Raw genomic sequence first — 17,366 nt, forward strand, 5'->3', positions numbered from 1 at the left:
TGTGGCTGAGTAAGCCGAATCCACCAATTTGAAGCGGTGTCCACATAATTTTGTATATATAGTGTATATATGGAGATAGTTTAGTGCCTAAAATAAGGGGTTAAATACACCAATATGAATAGTTTCCTGATCTCACTTCTATCTCTCAGATATTGGACAGACACATCAGAACAAACTTCCTTTTGTTTTTGGGGGTCTATCTGTTATTCAATGTGTTTCTATGGGCTAATAGCAGTAAGGACTATCTGTTATTCAATGTGTTTCTATGAGCTAATAGCAGTAAGGACTATCTGTTATTCAATGTGTTTCTATGGGCTAATAGCAGTAAGGTTTATCTGTTATTCAATGTGTTTCTATGGGCTAATAGCAGTAAGGACTATCTGTTATTCAATGTGTTTCTATTGGCTAATAGCAGTAAGGACTATCTGCTATTCAATGTGTTTCTATTGGCTAATAAGGACTCTCTGTTGTTCAATGTGTTTCTATTGGCCAATAAGGACTCTCTGTTATTCAATGTGTTTCTATGGACTAATAACAGTAAGGACTATCTGTTGTACAATGTGTTTCTATTGGCTAATAGCAGTAAGGACTATCTGTTATTCAATGTGTTTCTATGGGCTAATAGCAGTAAGGACTATCTGTTATTCAATGTGTTTCTATGGGCTAATAGCAGTAAGGACTATCTGTTATTCAATGTGTTTCTATTGGCTAATAGCAGTAAGGACTATCTGTTATTCAATGTGTTTCTAATAGCAGTAAGGACTATGTGTTATTCAATGTGTTTCTATGGGCTAATAGCAGTAAGGACTATCTGTTATTCAATGTGTTTCTATTGGCTAATAGCAATAAGGACTATCTGTTATTCAATGTGTTTCTATGGGCTAATAGCAGTAAGGACTATCTGTTATTCAATGTGTTTCTATGGGCTAATAGCAGTAAGGACTATCTGTTATTCAATGTGTTTCTATTGGCTAATAGCAGTAAGGACTATCTGTTATTCAATGTGTTTCTATTGGCTAATAGCAGTAAGGACTATCTGTTATTCAATGTGTTTCTATGGGCTAATAGCAGTAAGGACTATCTGTTATTCAATGTGTTTCTATTGGCTAATAGCAGTAAGGACTATCTGTTATTCAATGTGTTTCTATGGGCTAATAGCAGTAAGGACTATCTGTTATTCAATGTGTTTCTAATAGCAGTAAGGACTATCTGTTATTCAATGTGTTTCTATGGGCTAATAGCAGTAAGGACTATCTGTTATTCAATGTGTTTCTATTGGCTAATAGCAGTAAGGACTATCTGTTATTCAATGTGTTTCTATTGGCTAATAGCAGTAAGGACTATCTGTTATTCAATGTGTTTCTATGGGCTAATAGCAGTAAGGACTATATGTTATTCAATGTGTTTCTATGGGCTAATAGCAGTAAGGACTATCTGTTATTCAATGTGTTTCTATGGGCTAATAGCAGTAAGGACTGTCTGTTATTCAATGTGTTTCTAATAGCAGTAAGGACTATCTGTTATTCAATGTGTTTCTATGGGCTAATAGCAGTAAGGACTATCTGTTATTCAATGTGTTTCTATTGGCTAATAGCAGTAAGGACTATCTGTTATTCAATGTTTCTATGGGCTAATAGCAGTAAGGACTATATGTTATTCAATGTGTTTCTATGGGCTAATAGCAGTAAGGACTATCTGTTATTCAATGTGTTTCTATGGGCTAATAGCAGTAAGGACTATCTGTTATTCAATGTGTTTCTATTGGCTAATAGCAGTAAGGACTATCTGTTATTCAATGTGTTTCTATGGACTAATAGCAGTAAGGACTATCTGTTATTCAATGTGTTTCTATGAGCTAATAGCAGTAAGGACTATCTGTTATTCAATGTGTTTCTAATAGCAGTAAGGACTCTCTGTTATTCAATGTGTTTCTATTGGCTAATAGCACTAAGGACTATCTGTTATTCAATGTGTTTCTATTGGCTAATAGCAGTAAGGACTCTCTGTTATTCAATGTGTTTCTATTGGCTAATAGCAGTAAGGACTATCTGTTATTCAATGTGTTTCTATTGGCTAATAGCAGTAAGGACTATCTGTTATTCAATGTGTTTCTATGAGCTAATAGCAGTAAGGACTATCTGTTATTCAATGTGTTTCTATTTGCTAATAGCAGTAAGGACTATCTGTTATTCAATGTGTTTCTATTGGCTAATAGCAGTAAGGACTATCTGTTATTCAATGTGTTTCTAATAGCAGTATGGACTATCTGTTATTCAATGTGTCTCTATGGGCTAATAGCAGTAAGACGATCTGTTATTCAATGTGTTTCTAATAGCAGTAAGGACTATCTGTTATTTAATGTGTTTCTATGGGCTAATAGCAGTAAGGACTATCTGTTATTCAATGTGTTTCTAATATCAGTAAGGACTATCTGTTATTCAATGTGTTTCTAATAGCAGTAAGGACTGTCTGTTATTCAATGTGTTTCTAATAGCAGTAAGGACTATCTGTTATTCAATGTGTTTCTATGGGCTAATAGCAGTAAGGACTATCTGTTATTCAATGTGTTTCTAATAGCAGTAAGGACTGTCTGTTATTTAATGTGTTTCTAATAGCAGTAAGGACTATCTGTTATTTAATGTGTTTCTATGGGCTAATAGCAGTATGGACTATCTGTTATTCAATGTGTTTCTATGGGCTAATAACAGTAAGGACTATCTGTTATTCAATGTGTTTCTATTGGCTAATAGCAGTAAGGACTATCTGTTATTCAATGTGTTTCTATTGGCTAATAGCAGTAAGGACTATCTGTTATTCAATGTGTTTCTATGGGCTAATAGCAGTAAGGACTATCTGTTATTCAATGTGTTTCTAATAGCAGTAAGGACTATCTGTTATTCAATGTGTTTCTATTGGCTAATAGCAGTAAGGACTATCTGTTATTCAATGTGTTTCTATTGGCTAATAGCAGTAAGGACTATCTGTTATTCAATGTGTTTCTATTGGCTAATAGCAGTAAGGACTATCTGTTATTCAATGTGTTTCTATGGGCTAATAGCAGTAAGGACTATCTGTTATTCAATGTGTTTCTATTGGCTAATAGCAGTAAGGACTATCTGTTATTCAATGTGTTTCTATTGGCTAATAGCAGTAAGGACTATCTGTTATTCAATGTGTTTCTATGGGCTAATAGCAGTAAGGACTATCTGTTATTCAATGTGTTTCTAATAGCAGTAAGGACTATCTGTTATTCAATGTGTTTCTATGGGCTAATAGCAGTAAGGACTATCTGTTATTCAATGTGTTTCTATCGGCTAATAGCAGTAAGGACTATCTGTTATTCAATGTGTTTCTATTGGCTAATAGCAGTAAGGACTATCTGTTATTCAATGTGTTTCTGTGGGCTAATAGCAGTAAGGACTATCTGTTATTCAATGTGTTTCTATGGGCTAATAGTAGTAAGGACTATCTGTTATTCAATGTGTTTCTATGGGCTAATAGCAGTAAGGACTATCTGTTATTCAATGTGTTTCTATGGGCTAATAGCAGTAAGGACTATCTGTTATTCAATGTGTTTCTATGGGCTAATAGCAGTAAGGACTATCTGTTATTCAATGTGTTTCTATTGGCTAATAGCAGTAAGGACTATCTGTTATTCAATGTGTTTCTAATAACAGTAAGGACTATCTGTTATTCAATGTGTTTCTATGGGCTAATAGCAGTAAGGACTATCTGTTATTCAATGTGTTTCTATGGGCTAATAACAGTAAGGACTATCTGTTATTCAATGTATTTCTAATAGCAGTAAGGACTATCTGTTATTCAATGTGTTTCTAATAGCAGTAAGGACTATCTGTTATTCAATGTGTTTCTAATAGCAGTAAGTACTATCTGTTATTCAATGTGTTTCTAATAGCAGTAAGGACTATCTGTTATTCAATGTGTTTCTATGGGCTAATAGCAGTAAGGACTGTCTGTTATTCAATGTGTTTCTATGGGCTAATAGCAGTAAGGACTATCTGTTATTCAATGTGTTTCTATGGGCTAATAGCAGTAAGGACTGTCTGTTATTCAATGTGTTTCTAATAGCAGTAAGGACTATCTGTTATTCAATGTGTTTCTATGGGCTAATAGCAGTAAGGACTGTCTGTTATTCAATGTGTTTCTAATAGCAGTAAGGACTATCTGTTATTCAATGTGTTTCTATGGGCTAATAGCAGTAAGGACTGTCTGTTATTCAATGTGTTTCTAATAGCAGTAAGGCCTATCTGTTATTCAATGTGTTTCTATTGGCTAATAGCAGTAAGGACTATCTGTTATTCAATGTGTTTCTATGGGCTAATAGCAGTAAGGACTATCTGTTATTCAATGTGTTTCTATGGGCTAATAACAGTAAGGACTATCTGTTATTCAATGTGTTTCTAATATCAGTAAGGACTATATGTTATTCAATGTGTTTCTATGGGCTAATAGCAGTAAGGACTATCTGTTATTCAATGTGTTTCTATGGGCTAATAGCAGTAAGGACTATCTGTTATTCAATGTGTTTCTATTGGCTAATAGCAGTAAGGACTATCTGTTATTCAATGTGTTTCTAATAGCAGTAAGGACTATCTGTTATTCAATGTGTTTCTAATAGCAGTAAGGACTATATGTTATTCAATGTGTTTCTATGGGCTAATAGCAGTAAGGACTATCTGTTATTCAATGTGTTTCTATTGGCTAATAGCAGTAAGGACTGTCTATTATTCAATGTGTTTCTATGGGCTAATAGCAGTAAGGACTATCTGTTATTCAATGTGTTTCTATGGGCTAATAGCAGTAAGGACTATCTGTTATTCAATGTGTTTCTATGGGCTAATAGCAGTAAGGACTATCTGTTATTCAATGTGTTTCTATTGGCTAATAGCAGTAAGGACTGTCTATTATTCAATGTGTTTCTATTGGCTAATAGCATTAAGGACTGTCTGTTATTCAATGTGTTTCTATTGGCTAATAGCAGTAAGGACTATCTGTTATTCATTATTATTTATCTGTTATTGACTGAGAACACATTCTCATTTACAGCAATGACATGGGGAATAGTTACAGGGAAAGGAGGAATGATTAGGTGACCGTAAAAAGGCCAGAGTGGGAATTTAGCCAGGACACCGCGGGTTAACACCCCTACTCTTACAATAAGTGGCATGGGATCTTTAGTGACCACAGAGAGTCAGGACACCAGGGTTAACACCCCTACTCTTACAATAAGTGGCATGGGATCTTTAATGACCTCAGAGAGTCAGGACACGGGGTTAACACCCCTACTCTGACAATAAGTGGCATGGGATCTTTAGTGACCTCAGAGAGTCAGGACACCCGTTTAACGTCCCATCCGAGAAAGACGGCACCCTACACAGGGCAATGTCCCCATTCACTGCCCTGGGATATTATTTTTTTAGACCAGAGAAAGGGTGCCTCCTACTGGCCCTCCAACACCACTTCCAGCAGCATCTGGTCTCCCATCCAGGAACTGACCAGGACCAACCCTGCTTAGCTTCAGAGGACAGAGTGCCTCCTACTGACCCTCAACACCACTTCCAGAGGCTATATACAGTAGAGGTTATATACAGTAGAGGCTATATACAGTAGAGACTATATACAGTAGAGAGGCTATATACTGTAGAGGCTATATACAGTAGAGGCTATATACAGTAGAGAGGCTATATGCAGTAGAGAGTCTATATACAGTAGAGAGGCTATATACAGTAGAGTCTATACAGTAGAGAGGCTATATACAGTAGAGGCTACATACAGTAGAGAAGCTATATACAGTAGAGGCTATATACAGTAGAGAGTCTATATGCAGTAGAGAGGCTACATACAGTAGAGAGGCTACATACAGTAGAGAGGCTATATACAGTAGAGGGGCTATATACAGTAGAGAGGCTACATACAGTAGAGAGGCTATATACAGTAGAGCTATATACAGTAGAGAGGCTACATACAGTAGAGGCTATATACAGTAGATAGGCTATATACAGTAGAGGGGCTATATACAGTAGAGAGGTTATATACAGTAGACAGGTTATATACAGTAGAGAGGCTATATACAGTAGAGGGGGCTATATACAGTAGAGGCTATATACAGTAGAGAGGCTACATACAGTAGAGGCTATATACAGTAGAGGCAATATACAGTAGAGAGGCTACATATAGTAGAGAGGCTATATACAGTAGAGAGGCTATATACAGTAGAGAGGCTATATACAGTAGAGAGGCTACATACAGTAGAGAGGCTACATACAGTAGAGGGCTATATACAGTAGAGAGGCTACATACAGTAGAGAGGCTACATACAGTAGAGAGGCTATATACAGTAGAGAGGCTATATACAGTAGAGAGGTTATATACAGTAGAGGGCTATATACAGTAGCGAGGTTATATACAGTAGAGGGCTATATACAGTAGAGAGGTTATATACAGTAGAGGGCTATATACAGTAGACAGGCTATATACAGTAGAGAGGCTATATACAGTAGAGGCTATATACAGTAGAGACTATATACAGTAGAGAGGTTATATACAGTAGAGAGGCTATATACAGTAGAGGGCTATATACAGTAGAGAGGTTATATACAGTAGATAGGCTATATACAGTAGAGACTTTATACAGTAGAGAGGCTATATACAGTAGAGAGGTTATATACAGTAGAGAGGCTATATACAGTAGAGACTATATACAGTAGAGAGGCTATATACATTAGAGAGGCTATATACAGTAGAGAGGCTACATACAGTAGAGAGGCTATATACATTAGAGAGGCTATATACAGTAGAGAGGCTACATACAGTAGAGAGGCCATATACAGTAGAGGCTATATACAGTAGAGGGGCTATATACAGTAGAGAGGATATATACAGTAGAGAGGCTATATACAGTAGAGAGGTTATATACAGTAGAGACTATATACAGTAGCGAGGCTATATACAGTAGAGAGGCTATATACAGTAGAGAGGATATATACAGTAGAGGTTATATACAGTAGAGACTATATACAGTAGAGAGGTTATATACAGTAGAGAGGCTGCATACAGTAGAGAGGCTATATACAGTAGAGAGGCTATATACAGTAGAGAGGCTACATACAGTAGAGAGGCTATATACAGTAGAGAGGCTACATACAGTAGAGAGGTTATATACAGTAGAGAGGCTACATACAGTAGAGAGGCTATATACAGTAGAGAGGCTATATACAGTAGAGAGGCTACATACAGTAGAGAGGCCATATACAGTAGAGGCTATATACAGTAGAGGGGCTATATACAGTAGAGAGGATATATACAGTAGAGAGGCTATATACAGTAGAGGGGCTATATACAGTAGAGGGGCTATATACAGTAGAGGGGCTATATACAGTAGAGGGGCTATATACAGTAGAGAGACTATATACAGTAGAGAGGCTATATACAGTAGAGAGGCTATATACAGTAGAGGGGCTATATACAGTAGAGAGGCTACATACAGTAGAGGGGCTATATACAGTAGAGAGGCTATATACAGTAGAGACTATATACAGTAGAGAGGCTATATACAGTAGAGAGGCTATATACAGTAGAGAGGCTATATACAGTAGAGAGGCTATATACAGTAGAGGGCTACATACAGTAGAGAGGCTATATACAGTAGAGAGGCTACATATAGTAGAGAGGCTATATACAGTAGAGAGGTTATATACAGTAGAGAGGCTATATACAGTAGAGGCTACATACAGTAGAGAGGCTACATACAGTAGAGAGGCTATATACAGTAGAGAGGCTACATACAGTAGAGAGGCTATATACAGTAGAGGGGCTATATACAGTAGAGGGCTATATACAGTAGAGAGGCTTTATACAGTAGATAGGATATATACAGTAGAGAGGTTATATACAGTAGAGAGGATATATACAGTAGAGGGCTATATACAGTAGAGAGGTTATATACAGTAGAGAGGTTATATACAGTAGAGAGGCTATATACAGTAGAGAGGCTATATACAGTAGAGAGGCTACATACAGTAGAGAGGTTATATACAGTAGAGAGGTTATATACAGTAGAGAGGCTATATACAGTAGAGAGGCTACACGAGGGGGGGGGGGCAGATCTTCTGTCCAAAATGACAGCTAGCTTTTTGTTTCCTGGTCAGAGAGGGGCTGCTTCAAAGATTATCAAGACATGAACAAGATGCGGTGACAGGGAAATCTAATCATCTACACCTGAGATGTAAAAGGAGCCAGACGCCATTTTGTAAATAGTTCAGCTTCTTCCTATTGGTGCACCTGTTTCAGTGAAGGACACGTGTGTAACCAAGTTTGTGTTTTTATATATATATCTTTATGTACATCTGTTGTTTTTATATTGTTTTTGTAAACAGGTTATTTGTATGTGTGACCAATACATTGGATATGCTAAACGTTCAGGCACTTTAGAGAGGTTGAAAAACAAACGCTTCCCCTGTATGTCTCCCGACACCACCACAATATATAATAGCACTGGAATGATCTACTTTACAGACACTTTGGAAACTCTTGGAAACATCCCGTGACCACATCTGATACCTGATAATTAAGCCCTTTACTAGTTGTTAGACATTTGCATCCTGTAGCTCTAACTCCAAAAGGTTTTGGGACACTGTAAAGTCCATGGAGAATAAGAGCACCTCCTCCCAGCTGCCCACTGCACTGAAGATAGGAAACACTGTCACCACCGATAAATCCACGATAATCGAGAAGTTCAATAAGTTCAATAAGCATTTCTCTACGGCTGACCATGCTTTTCTCCTGGCTACCTCAACCCTGGCTACCTCAACCCTGGCTACCCCAACCCTGGCTACCTCAACCCTGGCTACCCCAACCCTGGCTACCCTAACCCTGGCTACCTCAACCCTGGCTACCCCAACCCTGGCTACCTCAACCCTGGCTACCTCAAGCCTGGCTACCCAACCCTGGCTACCCCAACCCTGGCTACCTCAACCCTGGCTACCCCAACCCTGGCTACCTCAACCCTGGCTACCTCAACCCTGGCTACCTCAACCCTGGCTACCCCAACCCTGGCTACCTCAACCCTGGCTACCCCAACCCTGGCTACCTCAACCCTGGCTACCTCAACCCTGGCTACCCCAACCCTGGCTACCTCAACCCTGGCTACCCCAACCCTGGCTACCCCAACCCTGGCTACCTCAACCCTGGCTACCCCAACCCTGGCTACCTCAACCCTGGCTACCCCAACCCTGGCTACCTCAACCCTGGCTACCTCAACCCTGGCTACCTCAACCCTGGCTACCTCAACCCTGGCTACCCCAACCCTGGCTACCTCAACCCTGGCTACCCCAACCCTGGCTACCTCAACCCTGGCTACCTCAACCCTGGCTACCCCAACCCTGGCTACCCCAACCCTGGCTACCTCAACCCTGGCTACCTCAACCCTGGCTACCTCAACCCTGGCTACCTCAACCCTGGCTACCCCAACCCTGGCTACCTCAACCCTGGCTACCCCAACCCTGGCTACCCCAACCCTGGCTACCCTCAACCCTGGCTACCCCAACCCTGGCTACCCCAACCCTGGCTACCCCAACCCTGGCTACCTCAACCCTGGCTCAACCCTGGCTACCTCAACCCTGGCTACCTCAACCCTGGCTACCTCAACCCTGGCTACCCCAACCCTGGCTACCCCAACCCTGGCTACCTCCCTGGCTACCCCAACCCTGGCTACCTCAACCCTGGCTACCCCAACCCTGGCTACCCCAACCCTGGCTACCCCAACCCTGGCTACCCCAACCCTGGCTACCACAACCCTGGCTACCACAACCCTGGCTACCTCAACCCTGGCTACCCCAACCCTGGCTACCCCAACCCTGGCTACCCCAACCCTGGCTACCCCAACCCTGGCTACCCCAACCCTGGCTACCCCAACCCTGGCTACCTCAACCCTGGCTACCCCAACCCTGGCTACCCCAACCCTGGCTACCCCAACCCTGGCTACCCCAACCCTGGCTACCTCAACCCTGGCTACCTCAACCCTGGCTACCTCAACCCTGGCTACCCCAACCCTGGCTACCCCAACCCTGGCTACCCCAACCCTGGCTACCCCAACCCTGGCTACCCCAACCCTGGCTACCTCAACCCTGGCTACCCCAACCCTGGCTACCCCAACCCTGGCTACCTCAACCCTGGCTACCTCAACCCTGGCTACCCCAACCCTGGCTACCCCAACCCTGGCTACCTCAACCCTGGCTACCTCAACCCTGGCTACCTCAACCCTGGCTACCTCAACCCTGGCTACCTCAACCCTGGCTACCTCAACCCTGGCTACCTCAACCCTGGCTACCTCAACCCTGGCTACCCCAACCCTGGCTACCCCAACCCTGGCTACCCCAACCCTGGCTACCTCAACCCTGGCTACCCCAACCCTGGCTACCCCAACCCTGGCTACCTCAACCCTGGCTACCCCAACCCTGGCTACCCCAACCCTGGCTACCTCAACCCTGGCTACCTCAACCCTGGCTACCCCAACCCTGGCTACCTCAACCCTGGCTACCCCAACCCTGGCTACCTCAACCCCGGCTACCTCAACCCTGGCTACCTCAACCCTGGCTACCCCAACCCCGGCCAACAGCTCCGTACCACCGACAGCTACTTACCCAAGCCTCCCCAGCTTCTCCTTTACCCAAATCCAGATAGCAGATGTTCTGAAAGAGCTGCAAAACCTGGACCCGTACAAATCAGCCAGGCTAGACAATCTGGACCCTTTCTTTCTAAAATTATCTGCCATCATTGTTGCAACCCCTATTACCAGCCTATTCAACCTCTGTTTCGTATCGTCTGAGATCCCCAAAGATTGGAAAGCTGCCGCGGTCATCCCCCTCTCAAAGGGGGTGACACTCTAGACCCAAACTGCTACAGACCTATATCTATACTACCCTGCCTTTCTAAGGTCTTCGAAAGCCAAGTTAACAAACAGATTACCGACCATTTCGAATCCCACCGTACCTTCTCCGCTATGCAATCTGGTTTCAGAGCTGGTCATGGGTGCACCTCAGCCACGCTCAAGGTCCTAAACGATATCATAAACACCATTGATAAAAGACATTACTGTGCAGCCGTATTCATCGACCTGGCCAAGGGTTTTGACTCTGTCAATCACTGTATCCTTATCGGCAGACTCAACAGCCTTGGTTTCTCTAATGACCGCCTCGTCTGGTTCACCAGTATCTCTACTTGCACATTCATCATCTGCACATCTATCACTCCAGTGTTGATCTGCTAAATTGTAATTACTTCACCACTATGGCCTATTTATTGCCTTACCTCCCTCATCTAACTACATTTGCAGACTCACTGTATATATATTTTTCTATTGTGTTACTGACCTGTACGTTTGTTTATTCCATGTGTAACTCTGTTGTTGTTTGTGTCGCACTGCTTTGCTTTATCTTGGCCAGGTCGCAGTTGCAAATGAGAACTTGTTCTCAACTGGCCTACCTGGTTAAATAAAGGTGAAATAAAAGAAATAAAATATATCTGTCAATCCCATTTTTTTTCCTGATATTGTTCACATGTTGTGAGAGCCATCTGATGTGTTTCCTGTTCTAGTCATCAATAATTTACTTATAGCTTGTCAATGAAATATGACTTTCAAAATAAAAAACATGGTTTATTTTGTGTGTGCTTGATCTTGTGTATTCTGAACTATGTAACTCCTGTCTCCCAGATATCTTCTTTCCAAATATATCAAGTGTTGGCATGTCAGAATCGTGTAATTACACATGAAGAGCAGTTAGTTTGGGGTATGTTTTTTTAGGTGGAAATCTACATTTGTCTCTGTGTTGAGGTCAGTGTCTCTGTGGTGTCTCTGTGTTGAGGTCAGCTGTAGTGTCTCTGTTGTTGAGTGTCTCTGTGTTGAGGTCTGTAGTGTCTCTGTGTTGAGGTCAGCTGTAGTGTCTCTGTGTTGAGGTCAGCTGTAGTGTCTCTGTGTTGAGGTCAGCTGTAGTGTCTCTGTGTTGAGGTCAGCTGTAGTGTCTCTGTGTTGAGGTCAGCTGTAGTGTCTCTGTGTTGAGGTCAGCTGTAGTGTCTCTGTGTTGAGGTCAGCTGTAGTGTCTCTGTGTTGAGGTCAGCTGTAGTGTCTCTGTGTTGAGGTCAGCTGTAGTGTCTCTGTGTTGAGGTCTGTGCTGTAGTGTCTCTGTGTTGAGGTCAGCTGTTGTGTCTCTGTGTTGAGGTCAGCTGTAGTGTCTCTGTGTTGAGGTCAGCTGTAGTGTCTCTGTGTTGAGGTCAGCTGTAGTGTCTCTGTGTTGTAGTGTCTCTGTGTTGAGGTCAGCTGTAGTGTCTCTGTGTTGAGGTCAGCTGTAGTGTCTCTGTGTTGAGGTCAGCTGTAGTGTCTCTGTGTTGAGGTCAGCTGTAGTGTCTCTGTGTTGAGGTCAGCTGTAGTGTCTCTGTGTTGAGGTCAGCTGTAGTGTTTCTGTGTTGAGGTCAGCTGTAGTGTCTCTGTGTTGAGGTCAGCTGTAGTGTCTCTGTGTTGAGGTCAGCTGTAGTGTCTCTGTGTTGAGGTCAGCTGTAGTGTCTCTGTGCTGTAGTGTCTCTGTGTTGAGGTCAGCTGTAGTGTCTCTGTGTTGAGGTCAGCTGTAGTGTCTCTGTGTTGTCAGCTGAGTGTCTCTGTGTCAGCTGAGTGTCTGTGCTGTAGTGTCTCTGTGTTGAGGTCAGCTGTAGTGTCTCTGTGTTGAGGTCAGCTGTAGTGTCTCTGTGTTGAGGTCAGCTGTAGTGTCTCTGTGTTGAGGTCAGCTGTAGTGTCTCTGTGTTGAGGTCAGCTGTAGTGTCTCTGTGTTGAGTGTCAGCTGTAGTGTCTCTGTGTTGTAGTGTCTCTGTGTTGAGGTCAGCTGTAGTGTCTCTGTGCTGTAGTGTCTCTGTGTTGAGGTCAGCTGTAGTGTCTCTGTTGTCAGCTGTAGTGTCTCTGTGTTGAGGTCAGCTGTAGTGTCTCTGTGTTGTAGTGTCTCTGTGCTGTAGTGTCTCTGTGTTGAGGTCAGTCTCTGAGGTAGTGTCTCTGTTGCTGTAGTGTCTCTGTGTTGAGGTCAGCTGTAGTGTCTCTGTGTTGAGGCCAGCTGTAGTGTCTCTGTGTTGAGGTCAGCTGTAGTGTCTCTGTGTTGAGGTCAGCTGTAGTGTCTCTGTGTTGAGGTCAGCTGTAGTGTCTCTGTGTTGTAGTGTCTCTGTGTTGAGGTCAGCTGTAGTGTCTCTGTGTTGAGGTCAGCTGTAGTGTCTCTGTGTTGAGGTCAGCTGTAGTGTCTCTGTTGAGGCTGTAGTGTCTCTGTGCTGTAGTGTCTCTGTGTTGAGGTCAGCTGTAGTGTCTCTGTGTTGTAGTGTCTCTGTGTTGAGGTCAGCTGTAGTGTCTCTGTGTTGAGGTCAGCTGTAGTGTCTCTGTGTTGAGGTCAGCTGTAGTGTCTCTGTGTTGAGGTCAGCTGTAGTGTCTCTGTGTTGAGGTCAGCTGTAGTGTCTCTGTGTGTTGTAGTGTCTCTGTGTTGAGGTCAGCTGTAGTGTCTCTGTGTTGAGGTCAGCTGTAGTGTCTCTGTGTTGAGTGTCTCTGTGCTGTAGTGTCTCTGTGTTGTAGTGTCTCTGTGTTGTAGTGTCTCTGTGTTGAGGTCAGCTGTAGTGTCTCTGTGTTGAGGTCAGCTGTAGTGTCTCTGTGTTGAGGTCAGCTGTAGTGTCTCTGTGTTGAGGTCAGCTGTAGTGTCTCTGTGTTGTAGTGTCTCTGTGTTGAGGTCAGCTGTAGTGTCTCTGTGTTGAGGCCAGCTGTAGTGTCTCTGTGTTGAGGTCAGCTGTAGTGTCTCTGTGTTGTAGTGTCTCTGTGTTGAGGTCAGCTGCTGTAGTGTCTCTGTGTTGAGGTCAGCTGTAGTGTCTCTGTGCTGTAGTGTCTGTAGTGTGTTGAGGCCAGCTGTAGTGTCTCTGTGTTGAGGCCAGCTGTAGTGTCTCTGTGCTGTAGTGTCTCTGTGTTGAGGTCAGCTGTAGTGTCTCTGTGCTGTAGTGTCTCTGTGTTGAGGTCAGCTGTAGTGTCTCTGTGTTGAGGTCAGCTGTAGTGTCTCTGTGTTGAGGTCAGCTGTAGTGTCTCTGTGTTGAGGTCAGCTGTAGTGTCTCTGTGTTGAGGTCAGCTGTAGTGTCTCTGTGTTGAGGTCAGCTGTAGTGTCTCTGTGTTGAGGTCAGCTGTAGTGTTTCTGTGTTGAGGTCAGCTGTAGTGTCTCTGTGCTGTAGTGTCTCTGTGCTGTAGTGTTTCTGTGTTGAGGTCAGCTGTAGTGTCTCTGTGTTGTAGTGTCTCTGTGTTGAGGTCAGCTGTAGTGTCTCTGTGTTGTAGTGTCTCTGTGTTGAGGTCAGCTGTAGTGTCTCTGTGTTGAGGTCAGCTGTAGTGTCTCTGTGTTGAGGTCAGCTGTAGTGTCTCTGTGTTGTAGTGTCTGTGCTGTAGTGTCTCTGTGTTGAGGCCAGCTGTAGTGTCTCTGTGTTGAGGTCAGCTGTAGTGTCTCTGTGTTGAGGTCAGCTGTAGTGTCTCTGTGTTGTAGTGTCTCTGTGTTGAGGTCAGCTGTAGTGTCTCTGTGTTGTAGTGTCTCTGTGTTGAGGTCAGCTGTAGTGTCTCTGTGTTGAGGTCAGCTGTAGTGTCTCTGTGCTGTAGTGTATCTGTGTTGAGGTCAGCTGTAGTGTCTCTGTGCTGAGGTAGCTGTCTCTGTGTTGAGGTCAGCTGTAGTGTCTCTGTGTTGAGGCCAGCTGTAGTGTCTCTGTGTTGAGGTCAGCTGTAGTGTCTCTGTGCTGTAGTGTCTCTGTGTTGAGGTCAGCTGTAGTGTCTCTGTGTTGAGGTCAGCTGTAGTGTCTCTGTGCTGTAGTGTCTCTGTGTTGAGGTCAGCTGTAGTGTCTCTGTGTTGAGGTCAGCTGTAGTGTCTCTGTGTTGAGGTCAGCTGTAGTGTCTCTGTGCTGTAGTGTCTCTGTGTTGAAGTCAGCTGTAGTGTCTCTGTGTTGAGGTCAGCTGTAGTGTCTCTGTGTTGAGGTCAGCTGTAGTGTCTCTGTGTTGAGGTCAGCTGTAGTGTTTCTGTGTTGAGGTCAGCTGTAGTGTCTCTGTGTTGAGGTCAGCTGTAGTGTCTCTGTGCTGTAGTGTCTCTGTGTTGAGGTCAGCTGTAGTGTCTCTGTGTTGAGGTCAGCTGTAGTGTCTCTGTGTTGTAGTGTCTCTGTGTTGAGGTCAGCTGTAGTGTCTCTGTGTTGAGGCCAGCTGTGTGTCTCTGTGCTGTAGTGTCTCTGTGTTGAGGTCAAGTGTCTCTGTGTTGTGTCTCTGTGTTGAGGTCAGCTGTAGTGTCTCTGTGTTGAGGTCAAGTGTCTCTGTGTTGAGGTCAGCTGTAGTGTTTCTGTGTTGAGGTCAGCTGTAAGTGTCTCTGTGTTGAGTCATTGTAGTGTCTCTGTGTTGAGGTCAGCTGTAGTGTCTGTGTTGAGGTCAGCAGTGTCTCTGTGTTGTAGTGTCTCTGTGTTGAGGTCCCCTGTAGTGTCTCTGTGTTGAGGCCAGCTGTAGTGTCTCTGTGTTGAGGCCAGCTGCAGTGCTCTGTGTTGTAGTGTCTCTGTGTTGAGGTCAGCTCAGTGTCTCTGTGTTGAGGCCAGCAGTGTCTCTGTGTTGAGTCAGCTGTAGTGTCTCTGTGTTGTAGTGTCTCTGTGTTGAGGTCAGCTGTAGTGTCTCTGTGTTGAGGTCAGCTGTAGTGTCTCTGTGCTGTAGTGTCTCTGTGTTGAGGCCAGCTGTAGTGTCTCTGTGTTGAGGCCAGCTGTAGTGTCTCTGTGTGAGGTAGCCTGTAGTGTCTCTGTGCTGTAGTGTCTCTGTGTTGAGGTCAGCTGTAGTGTCTCTGTGTTGAGGCCAGCTGTAGTGTCTCTGTGTTGAGGTCAGCTGTAGTGTCTCTGTGTGAGGTCAGCTGTAGTGTCTCTGTGTTGAGGTCAGCTGTAGTGTCTCTGTGTTGAGGTCAGCTGTAGTGTCTCTGTGTTGAGGTCAGCTGTAGTGTTTCTGTGCTGAGGGTCAGCTGTAGTGTCTCTGTGCTGTAGTGTCTCTGTGCTGTAGTGTTTCTGTGTTGAGGTCAGCTGGTGTCTCTGTGTTGTAGTGTCTCTGTGTTGAGGTCAGCTGGTGTCTCTGTGTTGTAGTGTCTCTGTGTTGAGGTCAGCTGTAGTGTCTCTGTGTTGTCAGCTGTAGTGTCTCTGTGTTGAGGTCAGCTGTAGTGTCTCTGTGCTGTAGTGTCTCTGTGTTGAGGCCAGCTGTAGTGTCTCTGTGTTGAGGTCAGCTGTAGTGTCTCTGTGTTGAGGCCAGCTGTAGTGTCTCTGTGTTGTAGTGTCTCTGTGTTGAGGTCAGCTGTAGTGTCTCTGTGTTGTAGTGTCTCTGTGTTGAGGTCAGCTGTAGTGTCTCTGTGTTGAGGTCAGCTGTAGTGTCTCTGTGCTGTAGTGTATCTGTGTTGAGGTCAGCTGTAGTGTCTCTGTGCTGTAGTGTCTCTGTGTTGAGGTCAGCTGTAGTGTCTCTGTGTTGAGGCCAGCTGTAGTGTCTCTGTGTTGAGGTCAGCTGTAGTGTCTCTGTGTTGTAGTGTCTCTGTGTTGAGGTCAGCTGTAGTGTCTCTGTGTTGAGGCCAGCTGTAGTGTCTCTGTGTTGAGGTCAGCTGTAGTGTCTCTGTGTTGAGGTCAGCTGTAGTGTTTCTGTGTTGAGGTCAGCTGTAGTGTCTCTGTGCTGTAGTGTCTCTGTGTTGAGGTCAGCTGTAGTGTCTCTGTGCTGTAGTGTCTCTGTGTTGAGGTCAGCTGTAGTGTCTCTGTGTTGAGGTCAGCTGTAGTGTCTCTGTGCTGTAGTGTCTCTGTGTTGAGGTCAGCTGTAGTGTCTCTGTGCTGTCTCTGTGTTAGTGTCTCTGTGTTGAGGTCAGCTGTAGTGTCTCTGTGTTGAGGTCAGCTGTAGTGTCTCTGTGCTGTAGTGTCTCTGTGTTGAGGTCAGCTGTAGTGTCTCTGTGTTGAGGTCAGCTGTAGTGTCTCTGTGTTGAGGTCAGCTGTAGTGTCTCTGTGTTGAGGTCAGCTGTAGTGTCTCTGTGTTGAGGTCAGCTGTAGTGTCTGTATCTCATCTGAAGAATGGAGGTTAATTTCAGTAAACAGAAATGTATTTTCTTATTCTCTCTGAAAACAATGTTGAAATTTAATTCACTTCCTGAATTGATTGAGACAGATTGACTCCAGCCCTGCTGTGGACAGGCTGTGTTGATGCTGTATGTATTTACTAAAACCACCAAAGCAGAACTGTAGTGAGGTCGTCATAACACAAAACCAGAGTTTCCCACCCCTCCCCCCCCCCCACCACCACCCTCGTGGTATAGCTAACAGGC

The 17,366-nt window shown here is 44.0% G+C and overlaps 1 protein-coding gene and 1 long non-coding RNA gene across 4 annotated transcripts in view; one reads left to right on the forward strand and one right to left on the reverse strand.

Annotated features, from left to right (window-relative positions):
• Positions 1-17,366, forward strand: part of cass4 (Cas scaffold protein family member 4) — a 131,359-nt gene that overhangs the window by 29,490 nt on the left and 84,503 nt on the right. The gene's annotated exons all lie outside the window — the stretch shown is intronic.
• LOC127910506 (uncharacterized) lies at positions 8,146-11,189 on the reverse strand. 3 transcript variants are annotated; one of them, XR_008075137.1, is made up of 4 exons: positions 10,604-11,189; positions 10,244-10,453; positions 8,990-9,454; positions 8,146-8,825 (listed from the first exon to the last, which is right to left on the reverse strand). It is a non-coding gene; the product is annotated as an uncharacterized LOC127910506 (long non-coding RNA). The 3 variants fall into 3 exon arrangements; XR_008075138.1 differs by having other exon boundaries at positions 9,080-9,469; XR_008075136.1 differs by having other exon boundaries at positions 8,990-9,469.

The sequence above is a fragment of the Oncorhynchus keta genome, chromosome 21 (genome assembly GCF_023373465.1).
Source record: "Oncorhynchus keta strain PuntledgeMale-10-30-2019 chromosome 21, Oket_V2, whole genome shotgun sequence".
NCBI classification, from domain to species: Eukaryota; Metazoa; Chordata; class Actinopteri; order Salmoniformes; family Salmonidae; genus Oncorhynchus; species Oncorhynchus keta.